A 19,729-nucleotide genomic window follows, 5' to 3' on the forward strand; every position below is an offset into this window, starting at 1 on the left:
GTCAGCACAGAATCATCTCATCTAGATTAAGGTAGTACAGAAATGTTACAGAAGTCCTATTGTGCCTTATTTTGTTTGGAAAGACATTAGCAATAGCAGCACATTCACATGATAAAATACATGATAAATCACTGCCTCTAAAGTTCCATCAAAAACTGACATTTTCACAGCTCTAGCATGATCTGCTGTACAGATTCTTCACAAGGAAGTGTCCCTGGCCTTTTTAACTCATATTAACTATGAATTTACTTTATGACAGTTGGAGAAAACATTGTGAAAATGTAAAACATTGGCTGCCCAACTTCTGGGCTGGCAAAAGCTATACTGACTCACAGGAAAAAAAAAAAAAGCAGGAGAATCTTAGTACAACATATGGTCAGTCTATACCAGGGGTCGGCAACCTTTCAGAAGTGGTGTGCCAAGTTCACTGTAATTTAAGGTTTCTCGTGCCAGTAATACATTTTAACATTTGTAGAAGGTCTCTCTCTATCTCTATATTATATAAATAAACTATTGTTATTATGTGAGGTCCTGGCCACCGGTCCTGCTCAGGCCACTGCCAGCTGAGTAAATGAAACCCCAGACCAGCAGCGGGCTGAGCGGGACTGGTGGCTGGAACCCTAGACAAGGATCCCAGGCCCTGCTCAGCCCGCTGCTGGTCTGGGGTTCTGACCACCAACTCCTGCCAGCCAGGATCCCGGCTGCCAACCCCCCTCAGCCCGCTACCAGCCTGGGATTCTGCTCACCCAGGCTGGCAGGAGGCAGACAGGGGCCGGCGGCTGGGCTCCTGACTGGCAAGGGGCCGGCAGCCGGAACCACGGAGTAGCAGTAGGCTGAGTGCTGCCGGCACCCCAGACTGGCAGCAGACTGAGCCACTCAACCCCTCACCGGCCCACTCAGCCCGCCACCAGCCCACTCAGCCCACTGCCGGCTGAATGAATGGAATCTCAGGCTGACAGCAGGTTGAGTGGTTCTGCCGGCCTGCTCAGCCGCTGCCAGCCTGGGGTTCCCTGGGGGTCCCCAGGCCAGCAGCAGGTGCTGAGAGGGGCCGACGACCGGTATCCTAGCTGGCAATAGGGCAGCAGCCAGAACCCCAGAGCAGTGATGGGCTGAGCCGCTCAGCCTGCCGCTGCATACCACCAAAAATCAGCTCACCTGCCACCTTTGGCACATGTGCTGTAGGTTGCCGACCCCTGCTCTGTACACCAAGGAGATGAGCATATTACAGTTGTTGGAGGGCTCTTATCAGGAGTAACAGGCTATAGGAAAGTCAGTAAACATTTTTTGTTTCTCTGATGAAAACTGGCCCACTCCCTGCCTCAAACCAAACCTGTCACTAATAATTGTCAACAACTTAATTTTCTGTTTTTGGCTAAGATATTGATTTAAAAAAAAATATTCAAATTGGATTCAGGATTGTTAGCAAGAATTTTTGGCAAACAAAGTTGTTAAATGACAATCTAAATGGCAACACAGTACTGCTTTCATGCTTGGCTCACCCCCAGCCTGCTGGTCCAACAGCTGCAGTAGACCCCAAAATCCACCTCTTGGGGTGCAGAGTGGCAACAGCAGCAGCAAACCCTCAGGTCCAATCACACGCCAATGGGCACCACCACCAGCCTTATGGACCATGGTGAAGTTAGCACAGCATCTGATCTCAGGGACAGGTCACCCATGGAGCCACAGCAGCTCATCCTGCCCTGTGCAGCTCCCCCCGGATGAGATGGATCGCTGGCAGCTGCCAGCCCGGGGGAGAGATTCGCTCCCCAGCTAGGGTGACCAGATCCAGATGTCCTGATTTTATAGGGCCAGTCCGGATATTTGGGGCTTTGTCTTATATAGGCACCAATTACCCCCACCTAGAGTGACCAGACAGCAAGTGTGAAAAATCAGGACAGGAGGTGGGGGTGGTGGTAAAAGGGGCCTATATAAGAAAAAGACCCCAAAATTGGGCCTGGCCCTATAAAATAGGGATATCTGCTCAGTGCTCACCCTACCCCAACCCCCTGTCCTGATTTTTCACACATCTGGCTAACCCCAGCCCAGCCCGGTGTGACATTCCAATCCTGGCTCACTGCCCAGGAAGTGCGTTACTTTCACTTTCATTCCTCAGCAGGCAGCCAGCCAGCCTCCTCCCCACACCTTCCCCCCAGCACCTCACCCAACCCAGCCCTGACGGAGGGGAGGGAGGGGAGAGAGAGGGATGCTCCTGGGGAGGAGGGAGAAAGGAGGGGGTGCTCCATGGGGCAGGGCGGGAGAAGAATGGATGTTATGAGGGACAACAAAGGATACTGGTTCCAGAGCCGCAGAGCCTGCCTCACCTCACCTCAGCCGGGGGGGAGAGTCACACTCACAGGTGAGCTCCCTCCCCAACCCCTCCCCCTCTCCCTCCCCCTCCCCGAGACCCCAGCAGCCAATCCCCTCTCTCAGACTGTGCTGCATTCGGCTCTCTCTAGGACCCAGCAGCCCTGCTCTTACATGCTCTATTGCTTCCCGTCTGTCCAGCCTCCCAGCAGAGCGGTGCCCCCAGACCTAGTGGTGCCCTAGGCAGCTGCCTATGGCTAAGGACGGCCCTGGAGATGTGAAAGAGAGATCAGGCTAGAGCAGAAAGAGATTGGGGGCAGGGTGGATAGTTTGAAATGCAAGGAGAAGAAAAATCTTCCTCTCATCAGAGCATCTAAAAACCAGGTGAGCGATACCTCTCCCCCACTGCAACATCAACTCTGGTGGGCTCGGGCTGAGGAAGGAACTTCTCTCCCCAGCAGCTCCAGCATGCCTGGGCTGGGCCATGGACACCTCCCCCCAAAGATCTGGTGTGCCTGGCCTGGGACAGGGGAGGGGCTCCTCTCCTCTCCGTATGGGACATGGCGGGATGAGAGATGTGACAGGGCTTTATGGGAAATCATTATTTGCCTGATTCATGTGCCAGTCCTAGTCCTTGATGACCCAGCAAACTGTTTATCCTGCATGCTGATGCCAGTTTGGAGGGTCTGGGAGCACTCTCCTACCAGGAAGTGGAAGGTAAATGTAAATCTGTGGCCTCTGCCAGCTGAGGACTGTCTGGTAGCGAAACTCGCTATCCCATCCACCAGCTGCAGTTCTTGGCCTTGAAATGGGCTATCACTGAGAAATTTCGAGACTACTTGTCCGGTGCTCCGTTTCAGGTATGGACAGAGAACAATCCACTGACTTATGTGTTAACAAGTGCTAAGCTGGATGCTACAGGGCAGAGATGGGTGGCTACTTTTGCTAGCCATAACTTCAGCATTCAATACCAATGAGTTGGTATAACAGGGAGTGTGATTTATCAGGCCCACCAATTCTTGGCTGGAGGAGGATGTAAGCAGGGTCAGAATGAACTCTACCCTGCCATCTGTGGGTGATGTGTTGTAAAGGCCTTTTGTTGCTGATGTGCATGGTCACACCCACCCTGCATTGCATAATGGGGGTGCTTGTCCAAATGGTGATTTTGGCTGCTGTGGGATCCCCAAACTCTTTCTTATTAGGGCAAGAGTAATAAAGTGTAGTAATCCTGGTGATATGAATCAAGGACAGTGGAACGGTACTTAGCAGTTCTTGATTTCGGGACTCACCAGAACCTACTTAAAAATCGTTAGACAAGGGACATGGGTTCCAAAAAATAGCAAATTAAGAGAGATTGAAAATCACTATTTGTGTTTAGCACCATGGGATTTTTTTTTTTTAAAAAATCTAAAAAATCTAAATGCAGATTTTATGGTTTTCTTCTCTCTTTAGTTTAAAAATAGAATTAATTATTATCCCATTACAAATAATGTGTTATAGCATACACCTAAAATTTTGCTGAATAAGTAAAAATTTTACTCACACTTAAGCAGGTGGTCTCTGATGATACTTACAAACTGAAGTTCGTAGGAATATACTGAATGAGAACCTGGCAGAAAAGTTTTGCTGGAAGAGTTAGCAGAGCGAGATTGTTAGTCACAGGTCAGTGGGTGGGCTGATGCAAATTCTGGACTCTGGGACCACAAAGAGACTGGGGATCCCGCAGCAGCTGAAATGACCGTTTGGACAAGCACTCCCATCATGCAATCCGGGGTGGGTGTAACCATGCACATGACATCAGCCCCAAAAGGCCTTGACAACAGATCACCAACAGATGGCAGGGTAGACTTCATACTGACCCTGCTTCAACTAGATTGTGGCAAAGATTCCAAAACACCCAATGTTAAATTCACCAAACGCGGGTCAATCCATCCTCATCATCGTTATACTCCACACCCGAACGTAGCCCTCATATGGACAACATACCCTCCTAACTCAGTGTCTGTACGTTAACCTTTTACCCCCAGTCAGGGCTATTGCAGATTATGTATTCCTTATGCCACCCGATCTTAAACCAAACTTCGCACCCCTTGGGTAAGCTGTACGTTGTTCCCTGAGCACCAGAAACTTCTACGCCAAAACTCTGTACCGTACACTTTTTTTTTCCTTTCAACGTCATCTTAATAAAATGTTGACTTTTGTTCGAGATCCCGGCTCCTGTTCCTTTGCAAGGCGTGTGCGTTTGCTCCGGGTTTTAGTCTGGTAATACAGCGGGGGCGGGGATTGAGCCAGACGCACTTGCCTGCTGCAGACACGGGTCCAAGGCTGAACCTCGTCCCCCACAAGCTTGAAAGCTTAACTGAAAACAGTTTAAGAAGTGCTCCCGTCTCCGGCACTCAGCTCCCCAGCTCCCAATGGGGTCCAAACCCCAAATAGATCCCTTTTACCCTGTAGAAGCTGTAAAATCCTGTGACCAGGGCAGCTGCCTAGCAGCCTGCGCATCTGCCTGCCAGCACGAGAGCGCGTAAGGCACTAAGCCGGATAGTGGCGGCTAGGTGGCCTAGGTGGCTAGGGGGATGGTGTGAAGAGCCAGCAGAGTGGCGCAGCGGGAGCGTGCTGGGGCCATAACCCAGCAGTTGATGGATTGAAGCCATCCTCTGCTACGCGTGCGCTTGTTTCTTTTCCCTGCGGGCCTTCAAGCGAGCCGGTGACCAGCAGAGCCCCAAGAGCCTAGGCCATGAGGCAAGAGGTGGCTGAGGCAAAGCGGCGGCCTGCCAGGGAGCTCCCTGGCACCTCTGGCTGCCTGGGCTGAAGGCAAGAGGCAGGCCTGGGCGTGGCGAGGGCCTCCTGTCCCGGAATGAGGCTGCAGTGCTTCCTGGTCCCCTTTTCCCACCACCCCGGCAGGCGGCTGCTGCGGGAGAACACGAGGGAGGCTCTGGGGGCGCTAGGCAGCGCTGTGTGTGTGGCTGTCAGGGGAAAGAGCCGAGGCTCCCGACTCAACCTGCCATTGACTCGCGTGGCTCTGCGCGGCCGTCAGCCAGGGCGGGGTGGGCCAGGCTGCGGATGGGACTCAGGCTTGGGCCACATGGCCATGCTTTCCTCACGAGGCATGAGGCGGGCCAAGAGCTTTGCACAGCGTACAGGGAAGTGGGAGGGAGGCGTCTTTGAGCCGGCGTGTCTCGGCCGCTTCTCCCTTGCCGCTTGGGCGGAGGCGGGAAGGGAGCGAAATGTTCCCGGCTGAAAGTTTTTGTGCTCGGCCTTGAGGATAAGCCTGAGCCTCCGGCACGGCTGCTGGCAGATGGGTTTCTGAATGGCATCCAGCCCGCTCTTTGGACCACCAGCTGAAAGCACTGAGGCCAAGAGGCAGCAAAATGGGACCTTTGAGGCTCCCCCCCACCACAGGGAAGCAAGAAAGTAGCACAAGCTTAGTGTTGGCCCTGGGTGGGCTCAAACCACCATCCTTTTGGTTAACAGCCGAATGCGCTGACCCATTGCGCCACAGAGGGACAAGGCTGTATTGAGCCCAAAAGCCGGGAATCAGCTCAGGGTACGGTATAGCACATGCATGCAGTGGTTAGACAAGCAACAGCAAGAAACTGGACTGGTATGGAGCGAAAGTTCTGTGGGAAGGAACCAAAAAGAGCACCGGGGCTGTGGTACAGCGCTCGCATACACTTTCTTTGGCCTGTTTTGCTGGAAGAGTTAGCAGGGCGAGATTGTTAGTCACAGGTCAGTGGGTGGATGTATGGTTTTTAGGGACACAGTGGCCTAATGAATAAGGCATTGGTTTCTTAATAAAAGATTGTGGGTTCAAGTCCCATCTGGGGTAGAAAGCTCTTTTCTTCTTGTATATTGCAAAGACATTTTGATCTTATTTTCACCAAGGAATCTGGGAGATGTTTGAACACAAATTAGTGCAGCTTGCAAACAATCCCCCAGAAATGGCATGTTCCACTCCACAAATGCTTTCTAAACCCATCAGCAGCAAACAGTTAATACTAGTGTTTGTCTGAGAATAAAGGGAAGGGGAGTGTTTAATCCAAAACATCCATGAGCGAAACAGACAGAAAGAGCAAGGCCATCCTGAAAGAGAATTGATCTGTCTGGAGACAAAGCAGAACCTGAGAATGAACAACGGTGTGAAAAGAAGAGGTTCAAATGTGTTAGATGTTAGCTAGTGTTAGGGGGCTTATCCCTTCACCCTCCCATTCCCTGGTCCTTCTCATGTAAACAGAGAGCGACAATACCCAAAGTCTGAAGGTGCAAACAATTAGATGTTTATTGGGTTGAACTTCCAGCAATTAATTATTCCAGTTTCCTTCCTCAGTGTCCCTGTCCCAGCCCTGACAACACAGAGCCTTGCCTGTGTCCCTGTTCCCATTTCCCTCCCTTAGCAAAACATGATGCCAATTCCCCCCATTACATCCTGACTGACTGCAGACTATATAGTAAAACTTGAGTTCTGCTTAGCTAGAGCTAACCACTCATTGTACTGAAATGTAACTAACCAATCCTAACACAATTATCTAACCAGTTATGTCCCACCACCTTAATTGGTTTACACCCAACAAAATTAATTCTACAGCAGACAGAAACAATCACAGACCCAGACAGCGATTATACAGACAAACAATAGGGAAGTGGGGACTACAGTGATAGAACAACACAGAAATGAAGGTGCCACACCCCTGCTATTGATAGGTGAGTTCTTGCCAGACAGGATGCTACCAAACTCAGTTTTCTTTTACCATCTTTACCTGGTGGTGCTGGGCATTGTCAGAACAGGACTGTATTCCCAACAGCCCAATAGCACCTTATTTCAGTGTGAGGACGTGACCGTTCGCTTCCCAGCCTATGGCTGCCTCTGCGGCGTAGCCAAAGAGCAGGGCCTCAGACTGTCCCAGTAAGAGAAGCCCTGACACCGGCAAACAGTGATTGTGATTCTGTCTTCCCTACCTCTGTGACTAGCTACATGAGAATCATCTACCTGCATTGTTAACGTCTAGGCCTTTCCAGACAGGTGTGAAAATCCACATCCTAACAGCTGCCCCTGGGCTCCCCTTTGCCAGCTGCCTGCCATCTCCCCGCTGTTCATGCTGGCAAAGCCCCGAGCCAGCCCTGTGTGCCCTGCCTTCCCCTGCCAGCGCTCGCCCTCCGCGCCATGGGGAGCTGGGGCCACTGCGGGGTTTGCTGCTTTGTGCTCATGGAAGTAGCCTGTCACATCCCTGGACATGGATCCGTTTGGTGTCCCAGTGGCTCATTGTCCCATGGGGAGCCCTGGGTGCAAGGACTGTGGGCAGCACGAGGCTTCTTCTGTATATCTCTGGAGTAGCCCCTGGTCACCTTCCCCCCTGCCTACACACAGCCCCTAGGTACTCCCTGCCTGCTCCCTGACGTACAATCCTGCCTGCAAACAGCCCCTAGCTACCCTCCTCCCGGCACCCTGAGCTCCACCCTGCCTGCACACAGCCCCCTAGGTACTCCCTGCCTGCTCCCTGACCTACAATCCTGCCTGCAAACAGCCCCTAGCTCCCCCTGCCTGCACTGAGCCCCTAGTTACCCCTCCCTGCACTCTGAGCTACCCCCCTGCCCACTCACAGGCCCTAGCTATCCCATCCCTGCACCCTGAGCTGGCTGAAAGGCTGAAAATGAGACGAGATCAGGTTAAGTATTTCTAACATATGTCCCCAGATGGAAAAAAAGTGCCAGGAGAAGCAGGCAGTCATAACCAGCTCTGTTATTACACAGGGAAGAACAAAAGGGGCCTGGAACCCTTAAGAAGAATCCACCAAACCAAGTACAACACTTGTCACTACCTGCTCTCAGCGCCTCTGACAATTCTTTGCGGTCGCTCCTTGCCTTTATAAACCTAGGCACCATTATCAACAGGTGCTCCAGTGGTGCAATTGGTTAGCACACAGTACTTATAGGGCAGTGCTGAGAGGAGCTATGCTGAGGTTGTGAGTTCAAGCCTCACCTGGAGCACTGGTTTTCTTTGACCAAGTGGCTTCACCCCCCCATTTGGCCCTGTGGAAGGTAGAATTCCAGCCCTGGGGACACTGAGGAGGGGAGGAGTCAAAAATACCCCTTCACTTATTACCTCCTGAGTGCAGGTGAGAATCTACAATCCTTTCTCCTCCACCAGCCCCTGTGCCAGGATTCCTCAAGCAGAGCCTGGAGTCCTGCCCCTCCTTGACCCCTGAGCCTGGGGAGGGAGAGGAGCAAGGAGCCATTGTTAGAGGGCTTTCCCTTCCCCCACCCACTTCCCTGGCTCTTGTCACGCAGTCAATAAGCAGCAAAAGACCAGAAGTCCAAAGCACAGACAAAGGGATGTTTACTGGGGTTAGTTTCCAAGCAAGCAGATTCCGAAGCCCTTCACACCAGTCGGGCTTATCTCTATAGACCCACAGAGTCTGTTCCCCAGTCCCCCTTCCCAGCTCTGACACCATAGAGCCTTGCCTGTGTCCCTATTCCCATCCCCCCGCCATTAGCATGATTTCAATTTCTCCTTCCACTTCCTGTTTGACCCCCGTTTATACAGTAATATTCTCAGCTAGACCTTAACCAATCATTTCACTGAAATGTGACTAACCAATCGTAACATACTGTAACAGAATTCTCTAACCAGTTATATTCCACTCCCCTAATTAACTTACACCCAGCAAAATTAATTCTGCAGCAGACAGAAACAATTAGGGGACCAGACAGATTGACAATAGAAAAGTGGGGGTCAGAAAGATAAACCCTACAGAAATGAGGGTTTCCCAATCACAACCATTGAGAAGGGATTTCTTGCCAGACCGGATGCTCTCTTAAGATCTGTTTCGTTATCTGGTGGTGATGGGCACTATCGGGACAGGATCATCTTCCTAACAGCCCAACCCCACCTTGTTCAGTGTGACGGGTTTGGGAGGTGAGGATGGGACCGTTCGCTTCCCAGCTTATGGCTGCCCCTGCTGCTTAGCCAAAGGCCTTCGCCTACGAACAAGGGCTCAGACTCTCCTAGGGAGAGAAGGCCCAGACACAGGCAGACTGGGATTTTGGTTCTTTGTTTTATACCCCTGTCACTAGCTAAGTGATAAAAATACACCCGAGTTCTTAAAGTCTCGGCCTGTACAGGCAGCCTGAATATCTCTATTCTAACAGCCATCGGTCCCTGTGGGAAAATGATCTATTCAGGGTTGTCCCTAGACATTTTGGTGCGGGTGGGGAGGGGGCGGAGAGCAGTGAGCGGGAGGTGGGGGTCTTGGGGCATGAGGCAGTGCAAGAGCGGGGCCTTGGGGAGGGGGTGGGGCAGGGGCGTGGCCTTGAGTGGAAGGGGTGGGGCTACTGTTCGGGCTCTGGTGGCTGCTACTTTTAGGGAGCCTGTTCCGCTCCTGGTGGGACCACAAGATGTCCCAGAGCAGAGTGGGTGGCTAGCAGAGCAATGACAGGGTAGAACGGCAAGTGGCCGGCAATGTGGCCAGACAGCGGAGGGAGAAAGGGGCTTTCCCCCCCGGGAGGTGAGAGGTGAACTCTGGGTTTTCACTGACCCAGGGCAGCAGCTGTGGGTGAGGTGCAGTGAAGGGAGGGGCACATCCACAGAGCTTCTGGTGTCTGGATTTAGGAGCCCGAGGCAAAAGGCCACTGCCCAGCGCACTGTGGGGCGGGTGTTTTGCTCATAGTGTTGTGTTATGAATCCTGATTGTGGTGTTTTCCCAAGTTAATACAAGGTGATTTTCCTCCTTTTTCTTAAAGTTTCTTTTCTACACTCAGTGCATGTGAGTGGGGAAAGTATCACCTCTTAGAGGCACCCAGTGGCCAGGGTTAGTTTCCCCAGGTTACTGGGTGGGGGCTTAAGCAGATTGTGTGTTGTATTGTTGAAGAGGAGCCCCAAGCACCCAGACAGGGAACTGTAACTTCAACCTTCAGAGTAAGAGCCAGACGTGCTGCCAGCTGAGCTAGCCAGGCCGCCTAAATGTATTAACCCCTTTCACCGCAAGAGCAAACACCGGGTACTTCTGTGCTTCTCAGCAGCTGGGAAAGAGCCTCTTGGGGGAAATATCTCCTGCCCCACTGCTGAAAGGAGCCCATTGAGTGGGAACAGTCAGAGGCCCCACCGGGGGGCTGGCCCTGCTTTCCTACCACCTTGTGATGCTGGCTGCAGAACGAATGCTGGTCTGTGGGTGGTCTTCAGTGGGGGTTCGGCATGGCAGGGAGCAGCCTGGCTGGGTGTCTCTGTGGCTGTCTGCTGGCCACGCATAGGCATGGTTCTCCCCTCCTCTTGCCCTGCCTTTGGTTGCTCTGTGGCTTTTAAGCCTTCCCTTGGCGCTGTCAGCACCAGCCGCCTCTGCTCCAGGTGCCCAGAGGAGGAGAGGTGTGTTGGGCTCCAGCCTGGGACTCTGCCTCCCTCCTGCTTAGCCCTGACTATGAAGCCTGGCCTTGGCCCTCCTTCCTTTAAATGCCATGTGGGCAAGAGGAACAGTGTGGCAGCTGCAGGGACAAAAGTTATGTACATCAGGTGAAGCAGCAAGAAACAACCATATGATCAATCCACAGGAATCTCTCACCAGACTGTTAAGTTCTAGGACCCCAACCTATAGCCGCCAGCCCATTGAACCAGCCAGACCAAAGACCTATCTTCAGTGGGCATCAGTCACCCAGCAGGAGGGCAAAAACCTCACTCTAGTTCACCCTGTGAGGGGGTAGCCAAGCACATTGAGCTCCAGGGCTTTGCAGCAAACTAACGGATCTCCGCAAGGTCCCACTGAGATTTGAACTCAGATTCCAGGATTCAAAGTCCTAAGTGCTGTCCATTACACCATGGGACCTGCTGCTAGTCACTTTTCTGGACCCCTGTGACTCTCAGTTGGCTGCTTTGCACTCTGCACTTATTGCTTCCCACCAGCGGCTTCCTCTCACAGGACTCTCTCTCCTCCTCCAGCGACCGTGGTCCTGCACTATCAGATCCGTGGGTCCTGCCCTGAGACCCCACATCCCCCTGCTTTGTCTCCATTCCCTGCAGGCTGCAAAAATGTCAGGGGAGGCCGCCCCTCCCTTCACTTGGTGCTCCCACTCATATCGGCCAGCTGCAGCCTCATCTCCTGGAACTCGGGCAGCTGTCGCTTGATCCAGTCATACAGTCACACACTGACTGGCTCCTCTGCCTGGATGGTCTTGTGGAAATCCCACAGGCGACATTGCAGGACTTGGCACTGTTTGGTTTCTTTAATATTGCGGTGTTTGCCCGACCGCCGGAACAAAGCCGCCAACTCCTCCCTCACCGACTCCCACCAATCCCCCTGGTTGCCATAGAACCCTCTGATGCTTTCCAGTTCTGCCAGTACCGCCAGGCCTCGCCCCCCTGGTCCTTTATCTTGCAAGCTCTGGATGTTCAGCTTCCAATATCCTCTGCTCTGGGTCAGGGACAGGGGCTGCTCCAGGCACCAGCGCAGCAAGCGCGTGCCTGGGCGGCCAGCTGCGGAGGGCGGCTTGCCGATCGCTGTGAGGGTGGCAGTCAGGCTGCCTTCAGCAGCCTGCCTGCAGGAGGTCCTCTGGTAATGCGGATTAGGTGGCATGCCTGCAGGAGCTCTGCCAGTCCCGCAGCTGCAGCGGCAATTCGGTGGTGGTTACGCCGAAGGCGCGGGACCGGCAGACCTCCCGCAGGAATCCTCCTTACCAGAGGACCTCCGGCAGGTGTTGGGATAGATATGTATTACATTATATATTAATGTTAGATGTGTAGAAAGTTTGACTAGAAAGGAGTAGTGTGACGGTGCTGCCCGTGGGAGCCAGCTGAGATCACTCAATCAGGGTGAACTGCAAACAAAACGGGGCAGACAAACCCCAAATGCTGGTGGTTATTCTAATACTTAGATTTACCAACCGCCACAAAACAGCTTCTGTATTTCCTCACTGGTTACTCAGAAGTCCAAACAATACAGTTCCCTTAAAGTGCCCAGCCTCAGGCCTCCGTCCAGACACACCTGTCAAATATGATGATGATTCCTGAAACTCTGATCTCATTATATAAAAGAAAAGGTTCTTCCAATCCCAAAGGGCCAGCCACATACCCAGGTTCAATTATAACTTAGATCTTACCCAAAATACACACTACAGCCAATTCTTATTAATGAAGCTAAAATTTATTAAAGAAGAAAAGAGAGAGAGTGTTGGTTAAAAGATCAATATACAGACAGATTTGAATTCAATTCTTGAGGTTCAGATGCATAGCTGAAGTGAGCTTGTAGTTGCCAAAAGTCCTTTTAGAAATGGTCGAGAGGTTATAGCCCAATGTCCATATTCAGGGTGACTCCAGTCAGTGACTGGGGATCTCACTCCTTATGGCTTAAGGTTTCCCCCTCTTGAAACCCAAAGCAGATCTGAGATGAAGCAGGATCATGTCCCAGGGTTCTTATACATTTCCAGCAGCCTTTCCGCCTGAGAAAACAATAGGTTTAACTTCTTCTCCCAAACATCCTGGCAATTAGCACAGGGTAATTTACCCATTAAACAGTTCAGATCCAAGTTAGCACAACCTTCAAAGAGACACATAGACAATAATACTATTTCACTCAAGTATCGTCATAAATGTTAATATTCCTTTTTTGATCTTTGAATTAAAACTACAGCAATAGACAAGACTTGTTTGCTTACATCACAAGACCTGAGCAAACATCTCCCCTTCTACCTCTAACAATGCAGACTTGCATTTCAAAGCTCTGTTCATTTACAGATCTTCCTAACCGGTCCTTAAGGTTCACCCATAGGTCAGGTCAGTGGGTGAGGTGAGTTAATTAACTCTTTCTGGCCCTGTCACCTTTCAATGAAATATTATATTACACTCATAACGTCACAGGAGGTCAGGAATGGGATGGCAGGGGCTGACGGGCACTGGTAGCGCTGGGGGAAGCCCAGGGGGCTGCGGTTCGGGAGTGAGGGGCATGGCTAGAGCTGGGGGGAACCAAGGGGACTGCGGGTTGGGAGTGAGGGCCATCAGCAGAGCTGTGAGTCTGGAGTTCAGGGCTGGGACAGTAGGGGCTGCGGGTCGGGAGTGAGGGGCACCGGTAGAGCTGGGGAGAACCCAGGGGGCTGCACGTCAGGAGTGAGGGGCACCAGCAGAGCTGTGAGTCTGGAGGTCAGGACTGGGATAGCAGGGGCTGCAGGTCGGGAGTGAGGGGTTTCACAGAGTCCCCGGGCGATGCTCTGGAACTGCTCCCCACAAAGCCAGGCAGGACTCTGGGGAGCCTCCTCTCCCTCGGAGCAGACTGTCTGCAGGGCAAGAAGCTCACACGGCTTCACCTCCTGGGTCTCTCCTTGGAGCATTCAGCATCCTCTGCCCCTCCGTGCGCTTCCCTCAGCTAGTCCGCCCAGGCGGGGTCCTGGGGAACCCAGAGTGTCCTGCACCCCCACTTCACAGTCAGACGTGACTCTCAGCCAGCCAGTAAAACAGAAGTTTATTTAGATGACAACTCCACCAGAGCGGTCCTTTGGGGCCATCTGCCTGTCCCAAGTCAGGGTAAAGGAGGAGGGTTGGGCATGGGGCTAGAAACTCCACCCCGTAAAAAAATCAACTTGCTACAGAAACGCCAATAGAGATAACAGAGACTTTTAGCCTGGAAAAAGAAGGGTCTTCAACTTGAAGATGCATGACGCTGGGTGGTGAAAGCCGCGAGGAAGCCACTAAGCCGATCACCCTTCTTGCAACCAGGAGGATTACCATCGGCACATGGAACGTGAGGACCACGTACGAGTCAGGAAAGACGGCGCAGGTTGCAGCAGAGATGAGGAGCAACAACCTGACCCTACTAGGCATTAGCGAGACAAGATGGACGCAAGCTGGACAGAGACGACTGTTGACAGGAGAGCTGTTGCTGTATTCAGGACATGAAGAGAGCGACACACCCCACACACAGGGAGTAGGCTTCATGTTGTCCAAGCAGGCACAGAGAGTACTGATTGGTTGGGAGGCACATGGTCCCAGGATCATCACAGCATCCTTCAGAACTAAAATGAAGAGGATTAAGATGAATGTTGTTCAGTGCTACGCTCCAACTAATGACAGTGAAGAGGAGGACAAAGACTACTTTTACAACAGACTCCAGAAAATATTAGAGACTCGCCCAGACAAAGACATTACCATCCTTATGGGAGACTTTAATGCCAAAATTGGACCTGATAACACAGGATACGAACAAGTCATGGGGACCCACGCTCTGGGAGAGATGAGTGAGAATGGAGAGAGATTTGTGGATCTGTGTGCACTTAACAACCTGGTCATAGGAGGCAGCATCTTTCCTCACAAGCGGATCCACAAGAGTACCTGGGTATCACCAGCAGGCACGACAGAAAATCAGATCGACCATGTCTGCATTAGCAAGAAGTGCAGAAGATCCTTGCAGGACGTTAGAGTTAGAAGAGGAGCAGATGCGGCGTCCGACCATCACTTAGTGGTGGCCAGATTGAAGCTGAAGCTGAAGAAGAACTGGATAGATGCGTCAGACAGAAGAGCGAAGTACAACGTCCGCCTTTTGAAGGACCATAAGACCAAGGAAGATTTTGGATTGACGCTGAAGAATAAGTTTTCAGTACTACAGGATCAGTCTGAGGAAGAGGAAGACAGTGTACTCAACAGATGGCAGAAAGTGAGAGAGACACTTAGGTCAGCATGCCATGAAGTGCTTGGAATTAAGAAACACCAGCAGAAAGAGTGGATCACAGCAGAGACCTTGACTAAGATAGAAGACAGAAAGAAGAAGAAGGCAGCAGTCAACAACAGCAGGACTAGAGCAACAAAGGCCAAAGTTCAAAAAGAGTATGCTGAAGCCCACAGAGCAGTGAAGAGGAATATTAGGAAGGATAAGAGAGATTATGTGGATGGACTGGCAGCAGAAGCAGAGCAGGCAGCATACAGCAGTAACATGAAACAGCTGTACGATACTACCAAGCGACTGTCTGGAAAGATCAGCAAGCCAGAACGTCCCTGTAGTGAGGCGGCCTGGCTCCCGACGGCCCCTGAGAGGGAGGAACCGGAACAGCCACCTCAGTGGGCGGAGCCACTGCCACCTGTTCCCGCCCCCCGGAAGTCAAGGGGCGGGACAGGAAGTATAAAAGCCCGGTCTCAGCACTCAGTTGGAGCCCAGCAGCCGGAGAGGACAGACGCTCCTGATCGGGCTCCTGCTGGACCGAGCCTGCCCCGAGCCAGGTACCCGGACGTGGATGGACCAAGCCTCCCTCGAGCCAGGTATCCTGACGCGGACCGACCGAGCCTCCCTCGAGCCAGGTACCCCGAGGTGGACTGGCCGAGCTTGCCCCGAGCCCGGTACCCCGAGGAGCGGCCCGAGCGGCCCCTTGACCCGAGTCCGGAGGAGCAGCCCGACCTAGACCGCCTTCACCACGCCGAGGAACCCATGGTGTGGGACCCCGCCGCCGAGCCCAGCGACGAGCAGGTACCCGAGGAGGGGGAGATGGAATGCAGCCCGGGGGTAGCCGAGCCCTGTCCGGCTGAGGGCACGGATGTGCCCATGTCAGTGTGTTGCGGCCAGGATCCCCACTGACTGTAGCGGATCCACGCCGCTGTTAGGGCCCCGGGCTGGGACACAGTGGAGTGGGTGGGCCTGTGTCCCCCCTGCCACCCCACTCACGGGTGGCAGACTCCCCCTCCTGCCAGCACTCAGGCAGAGAAGCCTGCACTTACCTGAGCTTCCTGAGACTGATGCCGCTGCTCTGCTCCTGAGACCAGGACCTGAGCCCTGAACTATGATTACTGCTCAGCTCCTGCTTTAAGGACCTGAGCCCTGAACTATGATTACTGCTCAGCTCCTGCTTTAAGGACCTGAGCCCTGAACTATTATTACTGCTCGGCCCCTGCCTGAGGGTCTGAGCTAGAACTGCTGTTTTGCTGCCCCGCCCTGACTGAGGGCTGGGGCTTAAACTAGTGACTTTGTGTGCTCAGCCCCTGCCTGAGGGTCTGAGCCCTGCCTCCTGTGTGCTGCCTGCCCTGAGCTAGGGCTTGGGCTTTACAGACTCAGACTGTTGCTCAGCCCTGCCTGAGGGTCTGAGCCCTGCCTCTTGTGTGCTGCCCGCCCTGAGCTAGGGAGTGGGGCTTACTGACTTTGTCACTGCTCAGCTCCGGCTGCCAGGACCGGAGCTTAGAACTGGTTCGCTGCCCTGCCCTGACTGAGGGCTGGGGCTCACTGCACTGACCGTGTGCCTTCTGTTCAGCCCCTGCTTGAGGGGCCGAACCCCCAAGACCTTCAGAACCCGGAGACTGATTTGGGCCGTGTAGTGAGGCGGCCTGGCTCCCGACGGCCCCTGAGAGGGCACGGCCCCAACATCGGACTATTACAGTCCCGTTAAAGACAAGCAGGGAAAGTCTATAACAGGAATAGAACAACAGATGAACAGATGGGCGGAGCACTTTGAGGAACTCCTGAACAGACCAGCACCACCAAATCCACCAGACATCGACCCAGCTAACGAGGACCTCCCAATCAATTGCGATAAACCAACCAGAGACGAGATCAGAAAAGCCATCACCATGATGAAGAACAGGAAGGCAGCTGGACCTGACGATATCCCAGCAGAGGCCCTAAAGCAGACCTGGATGCTTCAGTGGAAATGCTGTACCCCCTCTTTGAGAAGATATGGGAAGAAGAAGCGATTCCGGCTGACTGGAAAGGGGGATATCTCATCAAAATCCCCAAGAAAGGAGATCTCAGCAACTGTGCCAACTACAGAGGAATCACACTCCTGTCAGTGCCAGGGAAGGTCTTCAACCGAGTCCTCTTAGAGAGAATGAAGGTTGCCGTCGATCCACAGCTACGAGATGAACAGGCAGGTTTCCGGCAGAACAGATCATGCACGGACCAGATAGCAACGCTCCGCATCATAGTCGAGCAGTCTGTGGAGTGGAACTCCTCGTTGTACATCAACTTTGTTGACTATGAGAAAGCATTCGATAGCGTGGATCGAGAGACCCTCTGGAAGCTCCTTCGGCACTATAGCATTCCAACAAAGGTGGTCAACTTGATCAAGAACTCATACGATGGCATACACTGTAGAGTGATCCATGGAGGGCAGCTCACAAACAGCTTCCAGGTGCAAACTGGAGTCAGACAAGGATGCTTGTTGTCACCACTTCTCTTTCTCCTCGTCATCGATTGGATTATGAAGACATCTACTTCCAAGCGTAGGAACGGAATCCAGTGGACGTTGTGGACCCAGCTTGATGACCTGGACTTTGCCGACGACTTTGCACTCCTTTTGCACAGTAAACAGCAGATGCAAGAGAAGACCAACATACTGGCAGCCACGTCATCACAGGTTGGCCTCAACATTCACAAGGACAAGACCAAGATCCTTAGGATTAACTCCATCAGCAACGACCCAGTCACACTGAATGGAAGCCCCCTGGAAGAAGTGCAGTCCTTCACCTACCTAGGTAGCATCATCGACCAGCAGGGTGGCACAGACGCAGACATCAAAGTAAGTTTTGGTAAGGCAAGAGCAGCCTTCTTACAGCTCAAGAACATCTGGAGTTCCAGAGAGCTGTCTTTGGCAATAAAAATTCGACTGTTCAACTCCAACGTGAAATCAGTCCTACTGTATGGAGCTGAAACCTGGAGGACAACCAAAACAACCATCAGGAAGATCCAGACCTTCATTAATAGCTGCCTCAGAAGGATTCTCCAGATCCGCTGGCCAGACACCATCAGTAACATCCACCTCTTGGAGAGGACCCGTCAACTCCCAGCAGAGGAAGAAATCAGAAGAAGGTGGGGCTGGATAGGACATACACTACGCAAGCAGCCAACTAACATCACCAGACAGGCACTGCGGTGGAACCCCCAAGGCAAGCGGAGAAGAGGCCGTCCAAGAAACACCTGGCGACGCGACCTTCAGGCAGATAGCAAAAAAATGGGCTATACCTGGAATCAGCTAGAGCGAATGGCCCAGGATAGAGGACTCTGGAGATCTGTGGTTGGTGGCCCATACCCCGATTGGGGTGACGGGCATGAGTGAGAGACCCTCCAGCACAGGGACAGGCACACACGCTAGCCCGGGCAGCCGCCCACTTTCTTTGGCAAGTCAGGAATGGCAAAGGCTAGACTGGAAGCACCTGGGGCTCATGCCCCAGCCTTTGTGACGCCCAACCCCCAACTCCTTCCCGGGGCTCTAGCTGAAGCCAGAGCATTGGCCTGAATGGCCAAGAAGAGGTTCCAGATTTGAAGGGAGCAGGGTGTTCAGCACAACGGTAAAACTGCAGAAACACAACCACCAAGGGACTCGAACCCTCAGTCTTTTGATCCACACTCAGACGCCTTATCCATTAGGCCACATGATAAAAAGCTACTCCAAGCGCTTCTTTGGAAAAGCCGGACATTGTGTTTCTCAGGTCACCTGCTGAGGGGGGCCGAGACTCTTTGGGCACAAGAAGTCGAGTTCCCAGTGACACGTGAGACTTAATTTTCTGGAGCCAGGTGCAGGGTTTTGACAGGGAGGCTCAGGCATGGGGGATTGTGGTGCAGCGGACGGACCGGCTGTCTAGGTGTGGAGATTTAGTCGCAGTCAGGCACAGGAGGGAGGAGGAGGAGGAGGAATCCTGCTGACAGGCAGTGGCTGTGCAGAAAAAGAGGAGGGGTTCCGGGGACTTTTTTTTGCCTCTCTTTTGCTTGCCTGCTCACTCTTGTGCTGAACGGTGAAGATGGTCTCAATAAGCTCAGGTAGCTCAGTTGGTAGAGCATCAGGCTCTTAATTTGAGGGGCCAGGGTTCAAGCCCCAGTCTGGGTGCTCAGCTTTTAAGCTGCCTTGTGCGCCAGGAGCCAAATGATTCCTGGTGCTGTCCACCACCCACATGCGGATTCCCAGAAGCTGTGGCCATTTCCTGGAAAGGTTCCTTTCCTCAGGAATCAGGAGAGAGGCCACGTCCACAGGAGCAGGCCTAGAACACACAGTCTCTGGCTGCCAGGAAGTGCTGTGGGGGCCAGGTGCTGAGAAAGCTCAGAGGGGGAGCAGCAGAGATGAGGGGAAGAGAGACAGAGAAGCAATGAGCACAGTGTACAGGGGGTTCAGGGCCGGCTATTGTGGGGAACTTCCCTGGTTTATACATGACCCTGGTGCAACTGGCCAGAGAAAGGATCTGAGTCCCCACCCCCTTACCCAGAGGCTGCCTGACCCCAAGGACGCTCTTTCTACTCTCCTGTGTGGCAGAGACCTCGTCACCCCAACAAGGCTGGGCCCAGGAATCCTGGGGGGTTTGATGACCCCCAATCCTGTCATGATCACTTGAACGGGGCTACAGTGTCCCCACTCTGGGCACTTCCCTGACCCACTCCTCATTGCATGTGCTTCAAATACCATTTATTACCCAGCAATCAAGATGGGAAAAGGAAAACACGTCACCCTGTTCTGTGGTGCAGGGAGATCACAACCAGCGTCTCCGGAG

At 52.9% G+C, this 19,729-nt stretch overlaps 3 non-coding genes across 3 annotated transcripts; 2 read left to right on the top strand and 1 right to left on the bottom strand.

The window, feature by feature from the left end:
* The first annotated feature begins 8,195 nt into the window (after positions 1-8,195).
* Positions 8,196-8,289, top strand: TRNAI-UAU. The gene is made up of 2 exons: positions 8,196-8,233; positions 8,254-8,289. It is a non-coding gene; the product is annotated as a tRNA-Ile (tRNA).
* Positions 8,290-11,042: 2,753 nt separating this feature from the next.
* TRNAQ-UUG lies at positions 11,043-11,114 on the bottom strand. The gene has a single exon. It is a non-coding gene; the product is annotated as a tRNA-Gln (tRNA).
* A 7,887-nt stretch (positions 11,115-19,001) lies between these two features.
* TRNAK-CUU lies at positions 19,002-19,074 on the top strand. Its single transcript has one exon. It is a non-coding gene; the product is annotated as a tRNA-Lys (tRNA).
* Positions 19,075-19,729: the final 655 nt, after the last annotated feature.

This window comes from Mauremys mutica, chromosome 22, assembly GCF_020497125.1.
Source record: "Mauremys mutica isolate MM-2020 ecotype Southern chromosome 22, ASM2049712v1, whole genome shotgun sequence".
Classification (NCBI taxonomy): Eukaryota; Metazoa; Chordata; order Testudines; family Geoemydidae; genus Mauremys; species Mauremys mutica.